Consider the following 27944-nt stretch of genomic DNA (forward strand, 5'->3'; position numbering starts at 1 on the left):
GAACAGACCTTGGGAGTGGCTCAGACTTTTCTAAGTAACAAATTACTTTAACAAAAAGAAGTATCTTAGGAGAAGATCTCCATGTTGCATTTCACTACAGGGGAGAAATGCCTGCGGCTGTGGTCTTTATTTCATAAATTGGAGTTGGAGCCAGATATCCTCAGCTGTTATCTTATTTTGCCATTGTGTGTAGCAGCCCTGCACATGTATTCAATTTCCAGTTTCAGCAGCTCCCAACAGGTTAGCCAATTAGATCCACAGTTCAAGTGTTCTTATTATTGCAATTTCCATTGATATTTAGTATTTTTAGAAAAAATATACGTTTATAAGATAAATACACTTATATAAGTTCACACAGACTTTTAAAAAGTCAATAAATAAAGTTATAGTTAATAAAGTGACCTTTATCCTTATTTTTTTTTGCTCCACCATTGGAAAGCCAGAGGATAATAACCTTTGCTAATGATTCTTGCTTCATTTTGCATAACTGAATATATTTTCTCTCAGTTCTTCTACAACACTAAAATATAGTTTATTCAGGTTCTTTTAGCCTACCAGCTACATGGATACAACTTGCTACATTGTAAGAGAAACACAATAAATTGAGAATGGAAAAGCCTGTTATAAACACCATTGTCACAATTTATGTAAGCACATGTGAATGCTTTGTTGGTTGAAAGGCACTCTTAGCATATCAGGATATGGAGAGAAATTTCAGAAAGCTTTTTTTAATAGGGTCAAATTTTTTTCCTTATAAGTCATAGTGCCTATTTGAATAGGAGTGGCACCAAAACTCCACAAAAGTTCTTGAAGTAACAAATATCTGGAATGGAGGATAAATTAGTATGTTATAAATTAATATATTAGTATATTAGTATTATATAAAGTTAAAAATAACTTCATAAGGGGCTGGGGATTTAGCACGGTGGCATAAGCGCCTGCCTTGCAAGCAGGCAGTCATGAGTTCAATCCCTGGTACCGATAAAAAGGAAAAAGAAAAAAAAAAAAACTTCATAAATTCAATGGAAAATGAAATAAATACACAAATGGATTAGTTTCCTGAAGTTCAGATTTAAGTTTGCTTTAGGTTACTGTGCTAGAGAGAAGATATCTGAAATCTAACAACAATAAATAACAGAGATTGCTTTGTTGAATTCAAGTTCATACCAAAAACTGCAGAATAATAGTGTGAATATCAAATTTGCATGAAGAATTGATTATGAGGCATGAGTAGACAGATTGTGGGGATTTTATTAAATTGTCAATACAAGTGAATTGAAAACAAATGGGTATTAACTGATCTTGATTATGACACTGGGTTTCTATTTTTTTAACCAGATCTTAGTTTCCTTGCTTCTTAGCTTTTCACCTAAAAAAGTGGGAGATTATATTTAAAAAAAAAAAAAACTATAAAGATTTAGGACCCAGGAAATTATAAAGCTAATACATTAAAAGATTTTAATCCATACCCAAAAGTGATATCAAAGAAACAGAATTATAGTAAAGAAAATAGAAATCACATTTCACACTGAACTATTTACATAGGGTGTATGAGAAATAAGAGCCTCTTCCCTGTTTCAACATTAAACTTTTCAAATATAAATCACTCTTTTAAAATCATAACTACTGAATAATAATAATAGAACAAAAATGTTCCAACTGGAAAAAAAAAAAAGAGCTTTCTGAATACCCACAACAAAATGTCAACTAGAATTTACAATTTGGCAGGACCATTTGCTGGAATTATTGAATCATAGGTCTACTTTCCTTGAAGTCCAAGGTGTGTTTCTCATTGGCAAGAACAATTTAGATTGAGCACATGAAAAGCTGTGAATGTTTGTGCCGAGTCTTCCTCTGTGACCTATCTATAGAGGTCTAAGAGAACAAAGAACATTCAGTCACCTCAAGAACTTCCTGTGAAAATACAGTACATGTTGGCGCTTTCTTGATAAGCCATGACTTCATGTCTTTATAGGCTCTCAGCATTTCTCAAATGCCTAAGACAGAAATACTCTTATTTATAAATGTTAATTTGTTTTTAATAACCATCAATAAATGATTCAATGTTAACTACATCACCAGGACCTTAATGTAACAAGGCAGAAATCATCTGTCATTCCTAAGTGTGAAGTGGGTGACAGTGATCTGGAAAGAAAAATGGATAATCTTGGAAATACATGAAGATGGGAATTATAGCAAATGCTGGCTGGAATTTAAGAACTGGCAGATTTGTCACTCTGATGGTATAAATGAAAACAAGGATATAGTTCTGGTAGAGTCCATGTTAGCAGGCGAGGCCCTGAGTTCAATTCTCAAAAGCAAGAAACAAAAGCAAAGGAAGGAAAGAAGGAAGGAAGAGAAAAGAAAGAAAGAAAGAAAAAGAGGGAAGAAGAAAGAAAAGAAAATTATATTCATACTCGGATCCATGTATTTTAGGAAGACGATCTATTTTGTCTAAATTGATATCTTGCATGAAACATAATTAATTCGTCTGGAAGGAAGCTTGCATAAGGTCTATGAGGCATGATGGGAAATAAATGAAACAGCATGAAAATATTTGAGTGCAACAAACAAGGTGTCTGTCGTGTGCTCGGTTGTTGACACGGAGTTTTCTGCACCAAGGAAATGTGTGTTAGAATTCACTACTGACTTCCATTTCAGTTTTAATGGCCTGCGGCTGCAGATGGGGCTGAGGAGGAAGCTTGCTAATGGAGATCTGTCCCTACCCCACAGATAATGAACCTCCCTTAAATTCCCTTTTCTTTAATCAACTGCTCTAAACTCTCACTCCCAACGCTGGGTATTGAACCTAGGGCTTTCATACTGAGCTTCATTCTCAGCCCTTTTTCTTTTTGTAAAATTTGAGACAGGGTCTCACTAAATCACTAACTTTCCTAGGCTAGGCTTCAGTTTGGGATCTTCCTGGCTCAGCCTCTCAAAGTGATGGAATTATAAACATTTGCCACTGTGTCTGGCTCCAGTTATTCTGTGAATTAATCCACCTCGGAAAAACAAGTTTCTCCCATTTATGACTAAGTAAATGTCAACAGCTTCTCGTGTTTTTGCAAATATATTAAGTTTTTCATTACCGAAATCAAAGCAAGTGTTTGCTGATAGTCTTATTACAAATATAATAAAGACATGGTGAATTATACAGTCCTGGTTGCAATGGATCTTTATTAACTTCCTAATTTATCATCCTTAATGAGAAAAGAGAAAGTGCTTTTTATTATCAATCCATCAACCTCACAGGCTTATTTCTTCATTTATTGGTGCTAGTAAGGAACAATAACACATTTCCTCTTGATATCTCTAGTGTTGAGTTGTATTATCCTAATTCCAGTTTAAATAACATTTGGATAAGCTTAGTTTTTCTGGTCACAAATACACTATAAAGGATAATGTTATAATATTAAAATTTTATTATAAGAAAATTTATATACATATTTATTTAATCCTTTCAATTATGTATAAGGTATAATATTAAATGTAAAATATAAGCTATAAGTATTTGTTTATTCAACTATTATTTCATCATATTCCTTACAGGGAAGAAGACTATAACCCTCTAAAAGAATATTATTAAAAAACATTTTGTTGACACTATAAAATAATTCTGGAAGAACTTTCCTCATTTCAATTGGCAACTCAGTTGTAAAGCATGTCATTTTTGACAAATTTTTGGTGTTGACATTTTAAACTATAACTGTTAGAGCATGTCTTTAAGTGCTTTTAATGATGTATAAATAAATGAACTATTTAATTCTTGTCACATTCATTAAAATGAATGCATTCTTCCTAGCAGAGACTGGGCTTTCCTTCTCCCCTTGAAATTATATTCCAATCTCTGCCAACCGTTCCCTCATAGAATTTCATTCTGTTAAAGAATGTTTTCGTATTACAAGTTATTTTAATTGATTATTTGAAAGAAAAGTAGAAAAACACAGTAGAGCTCAAAGGCAAAGTAGACCCTGAAGGATAAAGATGTAGCTCACTAGTTGAGAAGTGACATTTTAAAGACAATGATATTGTGACCTAGACATTTTCCTTTGTTTACATTGTGGCTATCTAAGCTTCTCCTAATTCTTATAAAAATCTTTACTCCGTTTTAAAACTTCACAAAAAAATATCTATAAACATTTAAACTTTCTTCTGTCTAAATGGTCAGAGATGCATGCTTAATAAAGATCTTCCCAGATTTATTATCATTTCAAATTTTATTAGAGAAAACAATAATAATGCTGAAACAGTATGGATTTAGGAAGGCTTACTAAATTATTAGTATCCATCTAAGGATTAATTACTTGAACCTCTACTCCATCTATTTGTGTATAGTGCAGCCAGCAAGACTAGAAATGTAAATGGCACACAATGAATGATTCACTGATATGGTGCATGAAAAAATAAGATTAGCTTTTCAGGAACATGATTACATTATAAAAACATAAGCTAAGTATTATGATTAACCAAAGTTTACTTACCAAAAAACAGAGTTGGTGGATTTATTGCCTTAAGTAAGTAATTAAAAACCTGTCAAATTAAAAGTAAACCAGGCAGCTTGGCTCTAAAATGTAATAATGTCCTTACTGGTTTGACAGATAATTTATTTTAAACATAAGTAAAATTTATTATTGGCAATGTGTCATTTAATGAGATGAAAATGCCATGTCATTAAAAGATTTTAAAGAGTGCTGTGCTTTGTTTCTAGATTGACACCGACCAATGGGGACTATGTTCATATGGCACACGTAGGTCAGAAGTTTGGGTAACAGGAGAGAGGTGACACAAACCAGGGCATGCTGGTCAGGGCCCTGCATACCCAGGTGCATCCCCTGACCCTTTGCCAGCAAACTACAGTGGCCAAATTACTGACAATTTGGGGAGTTATGCCCTGTGGTCTTGGACCGGACACTAAGAAATCCACTCCTCTTTGAGAACAACAGCCCAAAATTACAACTATCAAATTGAATTCAGAGCTTTGGAAAGGTTTATATAAGACCAAATACTCTGCCCACTTTTTTCATGTTTACCTTGATTTATTTCTCAGTGTTTTAACTAAACCATCCACTCCTGATTCTGAACACACTCATATGCTTCGCTGCCTATTATAAGTCTTATCCAACCTTCGAGGACTGACTTGGTACTTGTTCTGCCATGCAAAGTCTTTTGAAGAAAATTTATAGTTCTTTCATAGATAAAAGTAGTTCTAAATAAACATTTGTAATCATAGATACAAAACTAAAATTCAGAAAGATGCTATTTGTCCTGAAACAACTTTAGAAATATAATACAAACTAAGGCATAATTATCGAGTTCAACTTAATGAATAACAAAATTAATGCAGCCAATAATCCAAATAATTTTGTCAGTATAACTTAGTAAACATATTTAATTGAGTTTCAAGTCATTAATGGAAAGGACGAGACTTCTAATGTCCTTGTAAAGTCTATAACTGTCCTTAGTCTTGGGGAAAAGCATGTTGGATTTCCATGTAAATTGGAATAAGATTTAGATGAGAAATGAACCTTTTCATAATTGGAAATTTCTTAGAAAGTTTTATCTTTACTGTCTTGGAGTCAGAAAGAACATTCAGCAAGTTTACTAAATTTCAGTGATAAATAGAAATAAATTCCTCTTAGGTCAAAATTTAATCTAGCCAAAGACAGTCCTCTTTTTTCTTTTTTTAATGTCTTCCTCTTCTTACCCATCTATCTAATTTTAGAATTAGCTTGATGATTACATAAAGTGATGCAAAAATATTTAAAGTTATAACAATTAAACTATTGCAAATCATGTCTTTTATTAGAAAGAACTTCAGATGGTTTTGGTTTTTTTTTTTTTTTTTGTCTTTTTCGGTTTTTATCGGTACCAGGGATCGAACTCACGACCGCCTGCTTGCAAGGCAGGCACTTATGCCACTGAGCTAAATCCCCAGCCCTTTCAGATGGTTTTATATTTGCAGCTGGAATCTTTAATTCACAGCAGATATACTCGGACATTCCAGACTCTAAAATCTGGAAAGGACCTGTGAAAACCTGTTGTATAATTGGTTCATTTTACAGACTTAGAAATAAGGACTTACGGAGGTTTTAATGAATTACCTTATGAAGTAATTTCATATCAGTGGTAGAGCAGCTAAGAATAGAAATTCCTCTTTTAATCTCAATTTTGTACTTGCCGTTAAATTAGGACTAAATCACATGTGATTTAAACTAACAGATAACAAGCTGATCTCACTTTTCAGGTATTTTTTTAATCTCCTAAGGGGTGATTTTTCCAATCTCTTTCGTTGTAGAATTTAACTTTGCTTCACTTTAAAACTGCTAGAAATATAATTTGAAAAAACAATTACAAAGGCAGCAATTACGTTTCATCTCAGCAGAGGTAATCAGGAGAAAGCAGTTCAAATTAGAACCTTGCAGTTCTAAGTCACTTCCAAGTCATCTCTTTCAAACCATCAAATACCTTACAGCTCATCCCTGGGAGGTCCTCTAAAAGGTTTCCCTGTGACAGGTGCACAGTACATGAATTTTTTCTCTATTATTTGCTCTTTCCCATGCATCTTCACTAAGCAACTTTAGGGCCTTCTAAGAGTTGACTGGCCCCACATTACACACAAAAAACTTCAGGAAGAAAAATCCAGCTGTCAGATGCAAACAGGCATTCTGAGCGCTCAGACCTTGCTCTGCGGGACAGTGAGTCATGTGAAATGTAATGTGCAAAGGAAGCTGACACATGGGGGAGGAACACAATGATGAGTTTCCAGAGACGTTTCTGGGGGACAAAGGACAATCGCCGAGTGCCTATTTTTGGGTCTCGCAGCAAGACATTGCAATTTAAAAATCACAGTTTAAGTACAGAGTAAGAAATTGTGTCACAGAGTCTTGAATTTAAGATAAATGTCTTAGTAGGCTTTATTTTCATTTATATTGATGCAGTTTGTGAGGAAGATAAGCATTGTATTGTTGAGCACTTTTAAGTCTAAAAATAACTTAAGGCAGGAACTCTCATTTTGCAAGGAAGAGGGCTATGAGGTATAATAAAACTCCATCACTAATACTGTACTCACCGTGACACTCAGTGCCAAATATAACTAGGAAAAAAGATCTGTCTACAGTACTTTTTGGAAACCCTAAAGCCCCTAAATTCCATTGTATGGGTCCATGATTGGAATTAAAACTGTTTAGCTAGGGTGTCCTAAAAATAGTATCTAGAGTAGTTTAAATTTTTAAAACAATTCACCCTCCCGTTTTCCTGTTTCCCTATTTAAAAATGAGGTATCACCCTGTGTTCCAGTTATGAGAAAAATTTATATCCATTTGTAGGAGTGGAACAATGACTGGATTTAGTACAATGAACAACCTACAACTACAACACTAAACATAACTGTATGTGTACATGTTTATACGTCACATAGGTATGCATGATGTCTGTGGCAATGCGGCTCCATTAGCAGTGTTATCAAACTCGGTAGTATACACCCAAGATAATTTAGCACTACTAGTAAAAACCTGGAGGAAGAACATGGGGGTTAGTTTATTCTACACCCCAAGTTCCCAAGGAAATGATTTTTGAAAGTCTAACATATGTCCATAATTCCAGTATTTTGTTGGATAGATCTTCAAGGTTTCCTTCATTTGGAAGTTAACTACATATCATTCTTGGAAATTTTTCTTTCTCTCTTTTAAGTGTTCTAAATATCCTTGACTTCATGGAAATCCAGCATAATACTTTCATTAGATTGTGAATACTCTTTCATAAGATATGCGATACCTGAAAGTGGGGCGGTCCAGAATTTTGACAGGTGGCAGCAAAAGTGGTTGATGTGGCATCGTAGGGCCCTAGATGACAAGAGAACATTCCAGTGAATTTGTTAAGATTCAGTGGAGAGTGGAGTTGTACAGAATTTAACTTAAAGGTATACACCAGTATAGCTCTCCGTTAACATCATGAACATGTATTTTAAATGATGCATTTGAATTGGAAACCAAGAGACAATGAATCAAGTACATTTAGGTCACCATCAAGATAGTCTGGCACCTATGCCTTAAGAATGCGCATGCCCATGGGCACAGGCGTGGAGATAGTTTTTGTCTATTGCTTACAAGGGTATCACAGGCAGATGTAGAATCTATGGAGACATGGCTCGGTCTGAGTACTGGGGACACATCAGTCCCTGAACTCATGGGGCTCATGTTGTCAGGAGGAAACAAACAATAAACAAATATATAGAAGCCCGTTGGTAATGAGTGCTGCAAAGAAAAACAAGCAAGTAGACTAAGTGAGTACAGGGAGAAAGGTAAGGAGGTGGTGTAATAAGCTCCTCCGAGAAGATGGCGTTTGAACAAAGACCTGGAGAGAGAGGAAGGCACCATGCCGTGTCCAGGCTCTCCTGGAAAGGACGACTTGAGCAATAGAAGGGAAGCAGGCATGGCTTGCAAAGTGTGAACAGAGGTGGGGAACAGATGCTCAGAGACACCAAAGAGGGAGCCAGAGAGGCCAGAGGTGTAGGAAATGTGGTCCAGCTTGTCTGACAAGTAGGGTGCATCCTCTCTGCTAAACAAAGACTGAATGGATAGGACTGTGTTTGCACACATTTTTGCAGATTCAAACTAATGTGGAAATTAAGAAACAGCTACAGTGTGATTTACCTTGCTGTGCATTTTCACAGTACATAGACTTAGAGAATTTCAGAAATGTCAGATTTGTGTTTTGCAAATTAGTTATTCCAGTTAACTCATTCTGTGATCTGAGAAGCATTTTATTGACCTAAACTTCATAGAGCTTTAATTTACTGTAGTCCTTTATAGTAATCTGAGTTTTGTCAAGGACTTCTGCAAAGACAACAGGATTACTTATTTGAACAGCCAAAAGGATTGTTGTTTTAATGAATGTATAAATAAGAAATAATATAATAATCATTTAAGAACCAAAGAGCATTTTAATTACCTTGTTAAATTACTTGGTAAATATTTACATCTTCACACACTTTAATAAATCATTATAAACTAACATGCTATAATTAAGATCATGATCTGGTCAAATGAAAGAGAGAATTTTTTTTGTTCATTAACAGAAACTATACATATTTAGAATCTTGATTTTCTAAAAGCTATTTTGAAAAAATAAATGCCCTTTTCAGCCTCAGGCTTCACTGGCATACAAATGGAATTTGCTAAGTTCAAAGTTGAAATCTATTTTGAGTATTTGTCCAACTTGCGAGAAAATGTCACTTGAAATAGAAATGACTGGGAAACATTATTATTTTCACCACATAGTTCTATAAATTGCACTCTTGTCCCAGCCCCCCCAAAAGAACCTTTCCACACTTTTGGTGCTTTGGACATACTCATAGTATCAGTAAATTTACTGAGTGGTTGAGTTTGGTTATCAAATGTATTGCACATATTAAGAAAATAACTGTGTGCTGGCATGTACCTACCACTACTTTTTCCTTGAAAAAATTTATACATATAGTATCAAAATATGCAGTAAAATAGATTGACAACCTATACGAGAGAATACAAAGAAATATTATAAAAACACAAAGAAAACAATACAGATACCTAGAGAGTAAGCAATTTTATTTAAGTAGCACCACTGGGTAAAGTGATTGGACAATAAATCTAAAATCAACTAAATCCTGACAACACAGAAAAGAAATATAGTAAATAAGGATAATAGAAATAGCTTCTCCATGCAATGTTGCCATAGTGAAGCAGATAATTAAGCTAAACAAAAAGAACATGCATACATAATTTGTTAAAAGATAATCAAAACCTTGAAAAAATATATTAGTTAAATTGAACTGATAGACATAATGTCAGATTCAAAATAAGAAATGCTGTGAAACAAATTCCAGCACCTTCTATGATTTTTTGAAGTATAAGAAATAATTTTTCCAACAGTAAGAAGTGACAAAATCTTATTCAGGAGATCTGTAAGTAAGCTCCACAAGTTATTTTAATTATTTAGTAAACTATAAAAAAGACAGACAGACACACACACATGCATACACACATATGTATGCACACTGGATTGGAATTATTCACTTTTCTTTCCTCCTTATTTTTCAAAGGAGACTTTGACAGATATTTGATGATCCATCTGAATAAACGGAAGCAGCAAGTTAGGGCTCAGGTTGTAGACGTCACCCCCTGTATTATTATTTGTGATGAGAATGCTATTCACATCTTCTTGGTTTTAAAATAGTAAAACATTTTTTCCTCATCCTGGACCACCTAATGAGAGAGACACATTTTCTCTTTAAGTATAAAAAGAAGTAGTTTAGACATAATTCTGCAGCATCAAGTTACTGCTGTCCTATTAGAAACAAATGTTTTGGAGGGAAATTTTTTGGTTTAACATAAAAATTCACTGTGATTCATAACTAGGGAAATGCAAATTAAAATCACAATGAGATACTATGTTACACCCACCAGACTAGCAAGAATTAGAAAAGTTTGCCAATAATACAGAGTCTTGGGAAGAATATTTCACAATAGAAACCCCATGCACTGTTGCTAGGAATATAAATTTGTACAAACACCATAAACTGCTGGGATTCTGAAATCCCTTTCAGAAATATATTCCCCAGAGGAACCCAGAGGAACCCAGGGTGGCAGAAGATGGCAGGGAAAGTGTTTATGGCTTGGTTGTTTCTGACAGGTGAGTGGTGGAAGCAATCCAGACAGCCCCCAGCAGGAGAAAGGATAATTACATTCTGCTACATGCATGCACCGGAGAGCTGATTGCATCTTGGAAGGGATGGAACCAGAGTCATACACCTTAGTAGTGACACAGCTTGAAATCACTGTGCTCAGTGAAAGAAGAAAATCCCCAACAAATATGTTCATGAGGATTCCATTTGCATAAAAATAAAAACAAAAGAGTAAATTGCAACATTATCTAGAAACACATGTACATATGTGGTAAAGACGTGAAGCAAAGAAAAGAAAGAGACCAGGTTTAGGAAATGGTTTACTTCTGGGGATGTATGTGTGTGTGTGTGTGTGTGTGTGTGTGCTTGCGGGCTCGTGCACATGCACATGTGTGTTGATGAGGGCAGAAGACAATGGACAAATTAAATTCTAGGAAAATAAGTGTTTAAGTGTATTTATTCTGTACCCTGTCTCTCTATCACCTACATCTATCTATCTATCTATCTATCTATCTATCTATCTTTTTTATTTCTTTCAATTTAAGATTAAAATAAGTTTTATGCAGCTTTGCAGTACATGATTACTTATTCTAGAATCTGTTGGTTTTGAATCCATGAATCCAAGCATATTAAAATGCAAGGTATTTTTGATGGGTCAGGGGTTTTGAGAGCGGGGGAGATCGAGCAGCTTTACACAGTACTGGTTGAGTTTGAAAGTTATTATTTTTTTTTGTAACCAAACAAGAATCTGCATAAGATTTATAGCTTTGTAATATAAGCAATTTGCATAGTTAGCATTTCACAAGTATAATGCAGGTGGGTAAATTATACTTCAATTTTGCTTACTTTCCTAGTTATTTGGATGGAATTTTAGACCAGCAATGCCAAACCCTTGAATCAATTTGTGCATGTGTGCATGTGTGTATATGGAGGTGTGCGGGGGTTGACTGGGTGTATGTATATAGGTACTCCTAATTCTCTAAAGTTTTGTTTTGAGTTATTACAAGCCTAGACTTTTAGATTAGAATGATACAGACACGAAAAAGGCACCCTACACTCAAATAACTAGCAATTCTCAACTGAAAATGAGAAGTATTGTGTATATCTGTATATTCATGAGTAGTTCCATGTGAGTAAATACTTAATGCTTATTTAGACAGACAATTAACCGATTTAAACTTGTGCCCCATTCCCTATTTTATTTTGTTATTATACATTTGTCCTGATCTGTTAATGTCAGTCTCTCTCTCTCTCCTAAGAGACTGAGGCACTCCAGTAGAGGAGAGGCCTCCCCTGAGGGATCCCTGTGACTCTTTGGGTTCAGTCCTCAGCACAGAAAGAAGTGACTACTGCCCAGAGGTGATGTTTGCATCTCACAGAAATCTCAACACTTCTCCATTCTTGCCACAAAGCACAATCCTTAGGCTTTACATTCAATCCTATTCCCAAAACCAAAGAGCAGAGAAAACATTTAATACAAATTTTAGACAAAACAGCTGAAAGACACTTATCTGCCAACTTGTCTATGGTTTTGTATCCAAAGCGATACCCATCTTAAAAGATGAGGTTCGGCAGCAGACTTTTATTTCCTACCTGTTCTGGCATAGGAAATGCAGACAGGACTTACCGAATCAGTGTGTCTCCCTTTCTAGCCTTTCTTTAGTCTGTCTTGCCCTCTTCTGCTCTACTCTGTTCAGTCTTCTTCCTTTTTCCTGTCTCTTTATTTTCTAGCTCTATGCTTGACACTAGTTTTACATCAGGCTTTTTATTCAGTCACTAACAAATACTCAGTTAACTGCAGTCCTACAATCACATCTTTCTACTCTTTAATGAAAATTCCTGGGATATATTTTTTTCTGTCTTAGATTATGATGCTATTTAAAATTCATCACACATTTTGTACACCTAATTTATTAAAGGACAATTATAGTAGACTTTCTCCAAGCTAGAAGTAATATTCTGCCAGAGCAAGCACTCAAGTACTTGTTGCTTCTGCTGCATCTAAATGAGAGAGAACAAATATTTTGCCAACAAATATTTTGTCTTTTTCTGACCAGGAATACTGGGTGGGATCATCTGCCATCAGGGAGGCTGAAATTCACCTGAGAAAGGCTGATGTGCTTCTGCGGACTGAGAAATTATTGCACACAAATTATAAATGCAAGGTCACTGAACTGAAAATTCTTTCAAGTCTTTTATTTATGTGAAATTTATTTCAAGTATCTTTCCTATCTTTTTACCAAATCTACTCACATTAGAAAATGCCACACTTTTGTCCTTACATCAATTGTCACTGGTCCCAGATTTTGTGTTACTTTTGCTATCTTCTGTTGGGGTCCCTTGCCATAACTTTGTGTAGCCAATTATGTGGACTTTTAGAATCTAATGGAGAAAACATTGCATGAGAGGACGGAATTGAGTGCAGACTAGTTTTTACATTAATTTACATTTTACAATCTTTTCTATATTATTTTCTTTAAGTTTTATGAGAATAACTTTATCATAAATGCACTACTTGATAATTATTACTTCAAATAAAATCAGAAATTTCAGAAAACAGTAAAGGGTGGAGGTAAGAAGTCATTTGACAGTTTACTTTTGAGCAATATTTCATTTAAAACACAGCTGATTTTAATGCAAAATAGCCTTGCTTATGGCTTGCAATTCGTACATGTATTTTTAGGAAGCACGTGAAAGAACAGTAAACTTACACTCACATATTTTACTTTTTCTGAATAGTAGGCATATTTTGACAGTCAATATTTTCTCAAAGGAAAATTATTGTTTTCCTGAATGATATACATAACTGGGCTCAGAAGAACTCAAGTTGTGGTATTTTTAGGTTAATCCCTGCTTAGGGTTCTGTTTTAACAGAAAGAAGTGAAGTTGACTCTGATTCTCAAATGAGAAATCTCAGTTACAAACAGCTGTACTGTGACAGCTTGTGAGTTGGGTCCATTCTAAAAGTACCTTTCACAGAAGTCCATCACGAAGCACTCAAGGCATGGTTATATTTGATCACAAATCTAGGTTTGAATTTATGAAATAGTCCTATGTCTTTCACTTAAAAAAAAACCTTCCAAAACTATATAATGATAGGCCACTGACAGTAGGCAATCCTTTTAGAAGGATCTTTAAAAAGTAATCAACACATACAAACTAGATCACTTATAGCTTAACAGAAGTTTAGTTCAATGCTTCCCAAAGAGATTTGCTATTAAATGAAAATCATGTCTTCAGTATATGCTTTCTGAAATGCTGGATGTATTTTCTTTCATCTTCACTGCCTAACATTTGTCTGCTATGTTCGTTTGTCTGCTATGTCCGATTGTCCCAAGAGCTGTAAGTAAGGAGAAAGGCTTTTGTTGGGAGGCAGGATTTGGCAGCCTTCTCGCTTTCAATGAGAAATTCTGCCAGTGACAGCCACTGTTTGGCTATTTGAGCAGCAAGTCCAACATTTTGTGTAAAACACTGAGCAACATTCTCATTTAAACCAGTCTGAAGAGTCACTTCTTAGAACTGAGTGAAAACCGGACACTATAGTTACTATAGAAGGCATCTTATCTTCCCTTACAAAAGAGTGGAGAGATAAATATTAGGTTAACTTAAGAATAATAAAATTGTAACTGGTTTTTACTGTTTTTTCTTAAACAAGCAATGCTTCTAACATCTTCAGAACTCAGGTATCCATCGTGTATTGGATACAAAAGAACATAAGGTCAATATTCAGTTTCCTGTAAAATAGAGACTAAGTATAAACGTCCCTGCTCTAATGTAACTATTTATTAATTAACTTTTAAGCACTTATTATGTGCAAGCCTGCATACATGTACTTAGAATGTATCAGTGAAAAAAAAAAACACAGATAGAAATCTGCACACCTGTGGAAAATACATGTTAGTGTTATGGAGAAAAAATTTAGAAAATATGTAACTTGCAGTAGAGGATTTGTTTCATTGTGATTAGTGTTACAGAAGAAAATCTAGGACAAACTCAGATAGATGAAGAGGGAAAGAATATTTTGATGGCAGAAGAGTAGGTTTAAATTTTAAATAGTAGAGTGGGACCCACAGAAAAGTTACATCAAAGGAGACTCTTAGGAAACCGGTGACAGCGTTCTGATACTCAGGACAGAGTATTCTGTGGTTATTGAAAGAAGCCTCTAGATTCTTGGTCATTTAAATGATATCATTTTTTTCCTTTAACTACGTGCCAGCTTACATCACAAGAACTAGCAAGACAGGAACTTGGCTAGCATGGGAGGAACCAACAAAAGAAAGTAAAAATACTAAAATCTGGAATCCAGAAACCATGTAGGACCACAAATGAGGAAGATTAGAATTTTTACCATATTCAGACATTGTAGTGACACTGTGGTCTCATTAAGTGAGAATTATTAGGGAAAGAGAGAAATAGTAAATTTAGAAACAAAATCAGCTACTTCCTTCAAAAAGTACTCCCTCACTGGTTTCTGTTACGTCAGTGAGGTAATATGATACACAGTGACCTTTGTAACTCATTACAAATTTCATTGTATTCCAAATAGGTATCACCATTGGAATGATAACATTTGTGATGAATGCCTAGATAGACACTTGGTATATCCATAGTCTATGTTCCTTCCATACTTATTACATTATGTGATTGTGGAGGAAAAACGTAGACCAGGTTTAGAAAAACCCTTGAAATCCTAAGATTTTTGTGCAATTAGGAGGGGAAAGTGGTATCTATTTGTGATGACGTAACTTTTTAAAATACAGAACATGCTATTAAAGATCATAACTCATCTATGAACTCTGATAATTTTGGAATATTCATTTTATTAAAGATGACATGTTAATTTCATGATCAAAAACTTAATTTTGAACCAAAAAGGAATGTGGTCAAGAAAATCATTTTCTCAAGAATAAATTGTTGAAAAATGTTGGGCTTCATTAATTTGAACATAAAAGCCTTCAAATGAGATTAGATCAAAGTAAGTGGGACAACCAGACAGCACTGAAATCTATTATGTGGTATTTCCTCAATATTTCATTCATTTTTAAATTAATTTAATACTTCACAAGCTATCTTCCTTAACTGTATGCTTTTTAAGAAGAATTTACTTTGTTGTGTATCATGTCTTGAGATGGAAATTGTCAGAAGAAACAAGGCTTTTTTGACCATAAAATTATGTTCAAATTTAATGAACCAGAGTCCATTTTGTCTGCATCCTTCAAAATAAATATATGAAATTAAAAGAGTTTATTAACATGTTTCCTCAGTTTTACAAGCACTTATGATGTGTCACACCCTATGCGGGTTAATTAAAGGTAAGCAGCCAGGCATGGTAATCCTAGCACTTGGGAGGCTGTGACAGGAGGATTTCCACAAGGATAATACCCCTCTACCTTGGCATTATAAAGTCATTGTGGGCACAGCATGGAATCTTAATCCGTGCTCTTCTCTGTCACTGTACTTTTTTCACCTTGTCACCAGATTAGTATCCTGTGTGTTAACTACAGTGTTTTGTAGTATTTTCTGTGACTATTTATTGTTTCAAGACAACTTTAGGTTATGGGTGATAAATCCAAAATAAAATAAAATATCTAAAATTAAGAATAATCTAATCAATTCTAATTGGCTCATATCTTTAGCATGCCTTGTTTGAAATATTTGGGACTCCACTTTTATACTGTTCTCCTATAACTTTGACTTTTCGTGCTTTAACAGAGAATGCTTTGTTGTGTGTAATTCCATTGTAAATGTCATATTATTTATACTCACATCTATAGAAATAACTACTTAGCTATATGAGTTAAAATGTAGATTTGTCTTTGAAAGGACTAAGCTGTGACAGGGATAGAAATTTTCCTCCTCAAATGGACTATGCTGTCACGATAACTGGGCAATTCTAAACAGTCCTATGCAAATGGCTTTTGGGGAATCATGCTCTTCTCCATGGATCCAACAAACAAAGGAGACACCATGAAACTCTTCAGCTATATGAAAAATATGAATCTCTGAATGGAATTTCTTTGTTTCTTTGTTTGTCATTTCTGGAGAAGAAGTTTTAGTTTTCATTAATTTTCCCTGGGGAATCCTAATTCATAAATTTCACTTTTTAAATTATTTTTTAAATTTTTGTGTCAGAAATCAAACTCAGGACCTTGTGCTTGCAAGACAGGTGCTGCACCGCTGAGCTATATCCCCAGCCCATAATTCATAAATATGCTCATATTACATATAAAATGAGTTCTTTAATTAATTATGTTCAAATCAGAACTGTGCTTTGTCATTCCATTGCACAGGTACTCTTTCTCTGTATTTTAAAAATATAATGCAAAAAAAGAGTCTGTGTTTATCATTAGTCAGGCATAAGATATGCCTGTGACAGTGACATTTAAAAACAGCCACAGAAACTTTAGAACTCTAAACCCTGAGTTATTGAGTCACTCTTAAGTGTTCTTTTTTGTGAGCAGCTGTAGCTGTTACATTAGCCACAAATAAAAATTTCTTTTTTTTTTTTTTTTTGTCTTTTTCGTTTTTACCGGTACCAGGGATCGAACTCACAACTGCCTGCTTGCAAGGCAGGCGCTTATGCCGCTGAGCTAAATCCCCAGCCCCATAAAAATTTCTTGACAGTCATCTATGTTTACTTCTAGAATATTACACAAAATTCAAATAAGTCACAAATAAACTTATTTTACTATCTTCTGCTTAGGAAAGGTCTGGCTTAAGTTTGTTGAGTCATTATGCCTGTGTGACGTTACATCATCAGTGATGGGAAGTGTGATAATGGGCAATGGTATGACAAAATACTTCCATTTACAGAATCAGTAGACATAGGGCGAAACCAGTATTTCACTTTCATCATTTCATCATCACAGATAATATCTGAATACATCCCGCAATGAAGCGGGAAGCGCTTCATTGAGTTTCATGCATAAAATACAGAAACTTTAATTTCTGTTCCATGTAGCTTTTGCAATCATTACTATGAAGTCACCTTTTAACACTCAAGTTCTACAGGAATAGTAATTAGCAGTATCTGTTTTATTAAATACTGACATGGGTTCTATGATAGCAAAACAGTGATTTTTTTAAAAAAAACTGTAATTATAAACTACACTTGTTCACCTCCCTTGTGCTATGAATCATTTTGATTTCATAGATGAGAAACAGGAACTAATAATTGGTAAATTGGGGATTTAGATGTAGATATCTAACTCCAAATCTAGGCTGTGCTTGTGCAAATAATATACACTTCAGTTTCAAAAACTAATAGGCAAGCTTCTTTTCCTTTATCTAACAACATATATTGATGTCTTTTTAGAAAAGATTTAAAACCAAAAAATTCCACGGAAAGCAAATGTTTAAAGGAGAGATGCACAGACAGTTGAGTATAGCCTTGATATTAGGCTTGGATATTAGGCTTACTTGGATATTAGGTTTCCATTAACTAAGGCAAAGCAAAACTCCTATTTCAACTCATACAAGAAAAGCAAGTACAGGATTTGGGGAACAGTAACAGTTTTGAATTGATGACATTCTTTCCCCATCATTTCCATCTGTCTTTCTAATTGAAGTCGACTTTATTCCTCTGTGGTACTTATCACACTTTCCCTTCAGATTATTCTTGAAAGGAAGGCAAACTTGAGTTTTATATGGGAAATGCTTACATAAAAATTGGCCTCAGGTTAATTAATGAATGTGGGTTCAAATTAGCCTTCTTTCGTTAAAGACATGAAATGAGCACATGGATCAGTAAAAATTATATTAACTACAGTGGATCTTCCATATGAGTAAGATGCAAGGAGGAGGAAGCTTTGTGAATTATCTAGTTGTGTTTAAATACATAAGACTGATAGTTTACACAGCAAATAATACACTCAGGATCCCTATATTTTTTATCAGAAAGACATAACTGTGAATAGGTTAAGCTGAACCTGAATAGAGAAAAAACCACAGGTTTATAATAAAATTTATACCTTATAAACACTGCATAAAAATTTGTTAAAATTTTGTTAAAAATTTGTCCCATGCTAAGGTAAATAAAATTTCTCTGAAAATAGAATTATATCCAAAAGTATTAGCATAAAATAGGGTTCATAGTTTCAGCATTATAGGGGTTCCTTATCCATTTATTTATTTTGGTTTATGTTGGCTTGAGTTGGGTTGGAAATTTGTCCTTTTTATTGATACAGTGGTAAAACATGTAATGCATTTGGTTAAAACCATGAAAGGATAAGAAGACAAAACTTGCTTTTTACACTTAAAAATAAATGAAAAAATATTAGTGCTAGTTTTGCACCATAATATCTGGTAAATAAAAAATGAATGGAAGAAATGTACTCCAAGAAAATATTTATGACTATCATCTGATACTAATTCAAGTAACTTAGGAAACATGGATACTAATTCATTTCACAGACAGTGATAATGGCTTATTTTTCTATAACAGAAAATTAAATGCTTTTTTGTGTCCTTAAAAACTAAATAGAGTTCTTCTTTTTTTGTTAAATGCCCTACCAAATTAAAAAATAAATTAATTTGATGTTAAATTCACTCAAATATGGGAAAATGTACAGATTTTTTTGGATCAAAATTGATTTAAGAAACATATTGTATTTCTATCTAAACATGAGAAATAATCATTGGTTTTATGGAGGTTTTTCCCGTTTTTAAATTAAAGTGCCTGTTTAATAATGGCCAGATACAAGAGGTATTCCACAAGAAATTATGGTAGAACAAGAGGAATTTTGAATGTTTAGAGTTTAGTCACAAACTTCACAGTTGAGTTCAGCAAACTCTTTAAATAGCTGTTTACTCTCTGTCCATGTTAAGTATATTCTCTAAAATATTGATTACATCAAGAACTCAGGGGTACTACAAACAAATTTCTGAGTGTCTTCATTAACACCATTGCAATGACACAGTTTATGTTTCAATGTTAAGGGCTACTGTCAATCATAAACAAAGACTAGGTTAAGAATAGAGCTGAATACTTGAGATAATGTTTGAATACATGTCTTTGTGAAGATTGACTCCCATCACCCTTATACAGCTAAAAACTAGAATTATATATTCAACATCCAAAATCATACACAAACTATAAGTTTTGTTTGGTGAATATCTATTTCAGTCCTTTAAACATAGTTGTGTTAATTTTTCTGGAAAGATCACTATCAAAAGTTAAACATGGATAAATCTGATAACATATTATTGCTATCCTGGCTCCAAATATGTACTAAATCAGAGATATAAAACAATGTCATTAAGTGGAATTCATTTAGTTTTGTATTTATGAAAGAATGTTCCAGATACACACAAAATGTATGAAGCAAACCTCTTTTTAATATTGTTTTAACATTTTAACCAGAATGCACTTGTTACACATAAAAACAGTAACATAATACATGCAGCTGAATGTAAATGTTCTCATAAACGTGCCGGTCTGTTGACATCATTTAAACCTTAATAATATTAAGGACCTACAGTTTTAAAAATCATATACATTGGCTATTCAGTTACTCTTTAAAAATGCAGGCTGAGTTATAATTATTTTTATTTTTCTATTTTTCTGAATTCCTTAAAAATGGTTTTATACACACTAACATTCTTCATTTTAAACTTAAAATAATGCTTTGATAGGTGCTAAAATATTAGAAAAAAGATCTTGTAGCAATAATCAAAATCACATCTCTTAAAAACAATGTTTTTGGTAAAATGTGTATGAATTCACATTACTCTTATAATTTATCACTGCTATGTTTTACATGTTTAGAAATTTTTGAACCGATTTTCCGATGCCATAGGGAAATCTCTAGAAAAATAAATTGTGTTTATAGCTAAAAGCATACATTGATACTCTGATATCAATTTTAAAACACAAAATTTATTAGATAGTATGAATACACAGTTCAAATTTATTTATTTATTCAAATAGTAATAATAATGAGTTTCTGCGATCCTTAAAACACATAGTCCAGTGTTTTCCAGTTGTATTTTGATAATAAAGATTTTAAGTCATGCTATGAATATAGATAAAAACAATTAAATGTTGGAAGAGAATTATATATTTGGGGTTAGCAATTAAATACCATTTAGAAAAGTTTAGGGAGTTAATCTTTACAAAATACCATAATAATATGTCCCCTTTGAAGAAAGTCTGACTTGAAATGATGCTGGTCTAATTTTTGTTACAAACCCAGGAGATTGGGTCACTTAATGCCTTTTTTTCTTGTTCTTCACGAATTACCCAATGACTATAAAACACTTCCCTCCCCTACATACACGTCAGGGGACTCAGTTGTAGAATGTGAGACTGAAAGGCGATAGAAACCAGACACAGCACTGTCAGAGTACGAAGGTAAGAATTAATGAGCCTTTCCAGCAGGCTGGGAAGCCTGTGGGAAAACTGAGGGGCAGAGGACCCAGGAGTCACTCCGGATGAGGTGACAACGCCTATTATTAGTGTGCCAGAGCCTGGGTGACAAAGCACGGATGCTTTCACTGCAGTCTGGCAAGGCTTAATGCAAGTTAGAAAATGCATTCTTTAAAAATTATGCCCGTCCACACGCTCTGAACCTGAATCTGACATCTAACTTTCTCTAGCAACAGACCTGTGACTTCCCTACCCCTAAACTTCACAGCCGCCGGCTCCTTACACTGCCCAGGACAGCCTGTGCTGTGTTAACAGCGTTCACTGACGTTGCATCTCAACATTTCAGGGACTTCTATCCTAAAAAAATCCTTTTTGTATACATGCTTTACTTTCTCCGCTAATATATTCCTCTGGGAAAATTTTGCTATCTTTTTTTATCCACTGTTATCTCATTAACATACCTTCCCCTCTAAGCCCTCAGAGGGGCAACCAGCAAGTTGAAAAATGCCTTCTACCAGGTACAGTGCTAAGAGGCAGAATTAACATTTTACTACTCTAAATACAGCTGAAACAGACCAGGTTTCCAGAAAGAGGTAAACACTCTGGCAACAACCAACAATGAAAAAACTCCGTGAGTTCAACAGTTAGAGATGAAAATGTAAACAAAAGTGAACGGTAAATAAAAGGCAAATACAATAATTCCAGATGTATCACTTTTCTTTAACTTTGTCTTGTTTCTACTCCAGAGTTCAGGGTGAGACTCCACACACAGTTACTCCTCTGCCCCTTTCATAGAATCCCAATGATTTAATCCCGATGATTTCAAAGTTTAAAGACCCCTCCTGGGGGAGAAGTGTTTTCCAGCTGTGAAGATTGAGGCTCAGCTAGTAGTAACACTCACCATTTCATGCATTAAGGAATGTTCAGAGACATGCTTTCAAATCCATGTAGAGTTTTATTACTGGGTAAATCACTTTCTAGAATACCATAAATCGTATGCAGCAATCATAGATATTTCTATGTACTTTGAGATAATGTGCTGAAATAAGCATGATACAACAGCATTTCAGTGCTACTTACGAAATTCTTGGTAAAAACATTGCCAAACAACATGAGGAGAGTACTTATAATAAATATATTTACTTCAACAGAAGCACTTACCAGCGCAGCTCGTGAGGAAATTCTTGGTGAAATAGGCTCAGGATGGAATTTGATTTTCTGAGATACTGCAGCAGAGATTTATACCCAGGCAAGGTGGGAAGGAGGGAAAACTTGTAATGGGACCTGCGGGCGTGAGGGAGCTCCAGCAAGCGGAGCCTGACAGTCCCAAGGCAGGAGGTGACACTCTGCTGGAGAGAGGAGTTGTTTTGAGTGGATTGGAAGTGTTGTCAGATTGTAAGTGATCAGCAGAGAAGGGAAACATCAGAGCTTCCTGTTACATCACTCTGACCCCGCCTGCAGTTAGTGTTAGGTTACTTTGTTTCTCAAGTAAAATACCCCAAGAGAGGAGCAGAGATCCTTTCTTATGCTGAGACCGGAGCGAGAAGCAGCCCGTGCAGACAGAGCTGTAGGAAAGCATTGTTAGCAGCCAGAGCTGGCTTTCACCTGGACTGAGCTCTGTCAGAACTTGCCAAAGCAAGCTGCCTGTGATGAGGGAAATCTGAATATCAAAGAATCAAAGGTGTGTGTGTGTATGTGTGTGTGTGTGTGTGTGTGTGTGTGTGTGTGTGTGTGTGTGTGTTGAATTTGTGATTACAGGCATCTAGGAAAAAATTATCTAAACACATCTCTCTTCAGAAGTGAGCATGTGAAAACACTGCATTCATCTGAATTTATTCTGTGATCTGACTCATTAATTTGGAGATCTGACAAGCAGATTTTATTCTGCATTGAGTTTTCCACAATTAGATCAAGAATCTATCCTGCATTTTTTAAAAGTCTTTTTTCTTACTTTGTTCATGACATAACTGTCTGTATAGTTTCCAATGTTTTTGACATGATTAATATTTCTGATTCACTTTTATTTCTGATAGTAAACTTTAATAAATGAGAAAATTCATATTTTGGGCTTGTATGATAAAACTCTGCCCAAAGCTTTCTCTTCTTCAGTACATAAAGAGCTATTCAAACAGAGAGACTGAAGAAGCAGTATTATTTAAATTATTGATTAGGTATGTAGGCCTGTGGGTGTAGTCCATCAAGATTCTTGGATAATGTATATCAATATCATCTCTGTAGGTTACTTAGAAGTAAAAGGAAAATTACATCTCTGGAAATAGATCATTGGGAGTTGACATTTTATAAATGTCAGAAGAAATAAATGGTATGAGGACTTCGGGGAGATAATCTGACGGAGTATGTCATATTACCTCGGGGCCAGTGAGAAGACAGATGAGGAGAATGTCTGTAATGCATGTTTAAACATGAGAACAAATGTCTGGAAAACTGTGGCTGAACTTCGACTGTTTCCATAACCAATGGAGTGATTTGAACCAGTGTGGCATTATGTGTAACATATTAATTCAGCACTACAGGGGAGAGAGGTAGGAGGCATGCTCCAAAATTGTGAGGGTAAGAGACCCGTTGTCATTCATCTGTCTCGGGGTACCCCCTCTCCCTCCGAACACACTTAATCCTTCCTTCCTGCCCCGTTCTGAAGGAGATCTGGAATCCTTCTCATAAGCCTCTAGTTGTCTTCTCATGGTTGCCTGAAGGTCCTAAACCAATTCAAAATATTATGTTTCATGGTCATTTTAACTTTGTGAGAGAATGATAAGCCCCACAGCGTCAGTTCTGGTGAACAGTGAAGACACACCATGATGCATAGACCAGCCTGCCTTTCTGAAGGAAAATAGTTTGTCTTGTGCTATTTAATCACTGAAGCACATCTGAGGACCTCATAAAGAGTCAAGAGCCAAATTCTCTGCAATTAGCAGCGAGTGGTAATAGACAAGGTATAGGCGTAACCCAGCCGAGCACCGTCAACATCAACATAGATTTCATAAGTAGAGAATGTGTGTAAACAAAGAATGATGTTTAAGATAAGCAGTTGCCTTGGTCCATTTCAGGATTCCTTTACTTCAGACTTATGTAAAGATCCCCTAATTTTGGGGGATCTGTGCCTATAGGACCCCACTAGGAGCACAGGTTACCACGTGAAACTGATCAGTCAGGAGGGTATGGGTTCAGCACCTCCACATTCCTGTTATAGTGATTAGGTTACTTCAGACCAAGCTTGCGGTTTGATAAATTTAATTTTATATTGACTAAACTGGAGACTTTTTTTGAATTTGTGTGGATGCTGCCTTGGAGCACAGTTTTACTGAAGAAAAGAAAAAAGCAAAGCATGACAAAGCAATGAAACACCTTTGCATGAAGCACACGCAAGATGGGCACCTAGCAATTGCTGTTAGCACCACGTCAAACTGAAGAAGACTGTGAATCCAATGCTGAGTCCATGGTGGTGATTATGCTATTGGCTAGTTCTAAAGCTAACGGGCTAGCTTTACCTGAATTGAACCCCAAACTTATCATTGTAAGGGAAACACTAGCATTGCCTTAAAAACACTTACTTTATATAAAAACATGACAAGTGCAGAAAGCTGCATTTGAAGTGGGTAGTCAGTATATGTGGTCTGTATGTAAATGAACAAAACTCTTGTATTGCTCTCTGTGCAGTATTTTAGTGTTTGTAATGTGGCTTTTACAGGAGAGTCCAATAACATAAGGAAGAATTCACCAAATGTTACCTATTTTTGAAACTGATTCTTGTTAAACTTGAAATGATTTAGGTATTATTCAATGTTTATGATTCTTTGAAAGGGTGACTCTTGGTTGAATAAAAGCCAGTGCTAGCAAATAACACATGTGGTAGGTTCATTAACATTTTAGTTTTAAATGCAACAAGGTAATGAATGCTTACTTTAGTGAGGGTACAAAGTGAACTTTTTAAGAATAAACATGTTTTGATAGGGTAATCCTATTTCTCAGTTCCTTAGGGTAGTTCTAATTTATACACCCATACTCATGCTGTTCTGCCTTAATCATTGTCAAATAAGGTCGTGCTGCCATATTCCCATATGAATAAATAAGTTAATTAAGCTAATTTATTCATTCACAATTAAAAGTGAGTAGTTTAGTTTAGAAACTCAAATCTTTCCTCGGAGAGTTTAAAATGTCTTCCAATTTCTAGGATAGTTTTTATTCACATTGAAAAAGACGTCTTTTCATCTCTGAGTATGGATTTATTCTTAACCGATCCTTATTTGTGAAACATCAACCCTGATTGTGAAAATACAGGGTTTATTTAAATATGCATTTAGTATTTTTGCCTAAACAGCACTTGCTTAAATGACCAAGTCTTATATTTTTCTTAAATAATGTAATTTTTTGGTTCAGAAGGTGCCAGGAAGTATTAATGTTTTCCGGTACTAACAGATACTTTTAAAACTATTTATCATGATACTTATACAAGTTTTTAAAGTTACAGCAATTTGTACATTTCTCAATTTTCTTTAAAAACTCATCCCTATTATTTATCTGCACAGTTATATGAATTGCAAATGATAAAATATGAATTAATGCAGAAATACATACTTACATATGTTAAAAAATAAAATAATGTGTTTGTTTCAGTACTTTTGTGACTTTTGAGAAATTGCCAGATCTTTCTTTTTAGCTTTGAGGAGTTGGAATCTATAGTCTCATCCTGCCATCTAGTGTTAAATAGTCTCAGTTTAACAAGGAAAAGTTGCTTTTCAAAGGGAACAAAAGCAAAGTACTCTGTTCTTAAAAAAAATCTCAACAAGTAAGTTATCTAGAGATCTGACAGCTAGAGTTGTAACAGCAAGATATACTGATGCTCGATTATACAGTTAAAGCAAGTTTATGTGTAGTGAAAGAATATTCATTCCACAAAATATTAAGTGTCAAGGCAAATGACTGTTAAATATTAAAACATGACATAAATTAGAAATACAAGTTAAAATGGCACATCATCTTTAGTATATACATATATATATTCAAAGCCACACAACTCTGACACCCAGGGCTAGGCCAAATCAGCCAAACTCCTGCATAGCTGATTAGGTGCACAAATCAGATCTTCAGACAGCCAGTGCAGCACACCAAGCTCCACAGGGGCAGAGCCGGGGCCCACAAGCCAAGAGCACTGAGTACTTTGTTCCTCTCTAGAGAGAGACAGCTGAGGCCTTTGAAAAACAGGCGGAGGAGACCTTAAGAGGCCAGCAGGCAAATGGTTATTATGCACGCAGATAGACTCAGGGGATACGGGAAAGGGATGTGGGATGGCAGGGAGAGAGAGACCTGTGAGAAAAGCCAAGCTGTGACCCGTAAACGTCCCGATTCCCCACAGTCAGGAGATTCCATTTGTTTCGCAAACGCAGACTAATCCAGCATTGTAAAATCCTTGCAGGGAGGAGAACAGGAAACACCTGGGGCCTCGGCCTCTCTGGATTTTCTAAGAGGCACGTGGAGAGATGGAAGAACAAGTCTGCTCCAGACCCAGAAATCCGGCAGACGTGGCCAAGTGCACACACACGACCTATTAAGAAAGAGCAGTGAAAACCTGTCTCCCTCCTCAAGAGGAAGAAAGAAAGACATTTAAGGATCACGGAGTACCTAGAGGCCTCCTTTGGCCTTTGTGTTCCGTCCTGATCATCACCAAACAACCCAAGAACATCCAGCTTATCATGGTGACGCCCTGGTGGGACAGGGAGAGGCTTGGGGTAACTAACCCAGCTGCAGGAAAAATCAGAGAAGACCTGGTTCTCTACTGAGCTGAGGGAAGCCTGGCGCAGCCATAAGGCAGTCCTCCAGGCACAAGGCAAAAGAGGAGGAAGACAAGATGAAGATCTGATGAATGCACTGATCCTAGCAGATTTTTTTCTTGCTATAAAGCAGTTAACACTTCTGTACACATCTCGCTCATTTTAAGAAAAATACTGAAGTGTAAGACCATGTAAGATTGTTTTCAAACTGTACGGGTTCCTGTTTTAAATAGTTACACTGCCAAAGGTGCCATTGGAAAGCCCTGTGCGGTGATCTCTTCCTTGGCACTCACGTTGCCTAGTACCCTGCCGGGCTGTCAGTTGGCAGAGAAATTTAAAGCAGGCTCATGATGGACAGCATGGATTCGTTATGTTGGGGAGCGGTAGTAATATCCATCTGCTGTTGTCTTTAATGCAGCTTGTATGAATTAATTGCTGGGATTTTTGTTTGTTATTTTCTTTTCTTTTTTTAGTTTTAGTGCTGGGGATCGAACTTATGATCTAGCGCATGGCAGGCAAGCACTTATGCCACTGAACTAAATCTTCGGCCCCAGTAATTGCTGTTTTATTAACTGAATTCTATTCTGTAACTGCAAAGGGAAGTTTTGGCTGTTTTGTTGGTAGTCTGAATTTTTCTCAGTAAATATAATTTTTGTTAATAAAAATGTCATCACAGGATGATAAATGTCTTTCGGTTCTGATAAACAAGGTCTCCACTGTGTCCAGAAATGAAAGATATTTGTTCCACTATGGTTTGTTAAAAGTTCAATCATCAGTTTGCTGTGATCTTGCACTAACGTATTGCATTTCAGACCAGCAGCATTTTATACATAGCAGTGGTCTGCAAGATTTATCTCCATAAATGTTTTCGTCAGATCGCAACGTTTCTGAAGCAGAGTTATCCTTTAAATACAAACTTTTTCATCATCAACCATCTGCAATATATCCTTATACTAAAAGAATTTACTTTTTTTTTTAATTTTTGGATGGAAAAAATTTTCTTATTGTTGTTCCTGTTGCTTTATACTCATATTGTAATACACTTAATGACTGAACCAGATATTACTGAGTAAAGAAGGAAGTAAGATTGGGGAGAACTAACTTCTTACAGAAAAGCTCTCTCTTTACA

At 35.2% G+C, this 27944-nt stretch overlaps 1 protein-coding gene and 1 long non-coding RNA gene across 5 annotated transcripts in view; one reads left to right on the plus strand and one right to left on the minus strand.

Annotated features, from left to right (window-relative positions):
• Calcrl (calcitonin receptor like receptor) overlaps positions 1-22535 on the minus strand; it is a 100298-nt gene extending 77763 nt beyond the window's left edge. For 3 of the 4 annotated variants that reach the window (XM_013142482.3, XM_023561023.2, XM_063259416.1), the window contains exons 1-2: positions 22188-22535; positions 7774-7841 (exon numbers count right to left, since the gene is read on the minus strand). The gene's annotated coding sequence lies outside the window, so the exon portion shown is untranslated. The remainder of the gene's footprint in view (positions 1-7773; positions 7842-22187) is intronic. The other variant, XM_003478784.5, reaches the window with a different exon arrangement.
• Positions 22531-27493, plus strand: LOC134478331 (uncharacterized). The gene is made up of 2 exons (XR_010050920.1): positions 22531-22707; positions 26461-27493. It is a non-coding gene; the product is annotated as an uncharacterized LOC134478331 (long non-coding RNA).
• Positions 27494-27944: the final 451 nt, after the last annotated feature.

This window comes from Cavia porcellus, unplaced genomic scaffold (genome assembly GCF_034190915.1).
Source record: "Cavia porcellus strain 051 isolate PalLab524CR breed Dunkin Hartley unplaced genomic scaffold, mCavPor4.1 scaffold_12, whole genome shotgun sequence".
Classification (NCBI taxonomy): domain Eukaryota; kingdom Metazoa; phylum Chordata; class Mammalia; order Rodentia; family Caviidae; genus Cavia; species Cavia porcellus.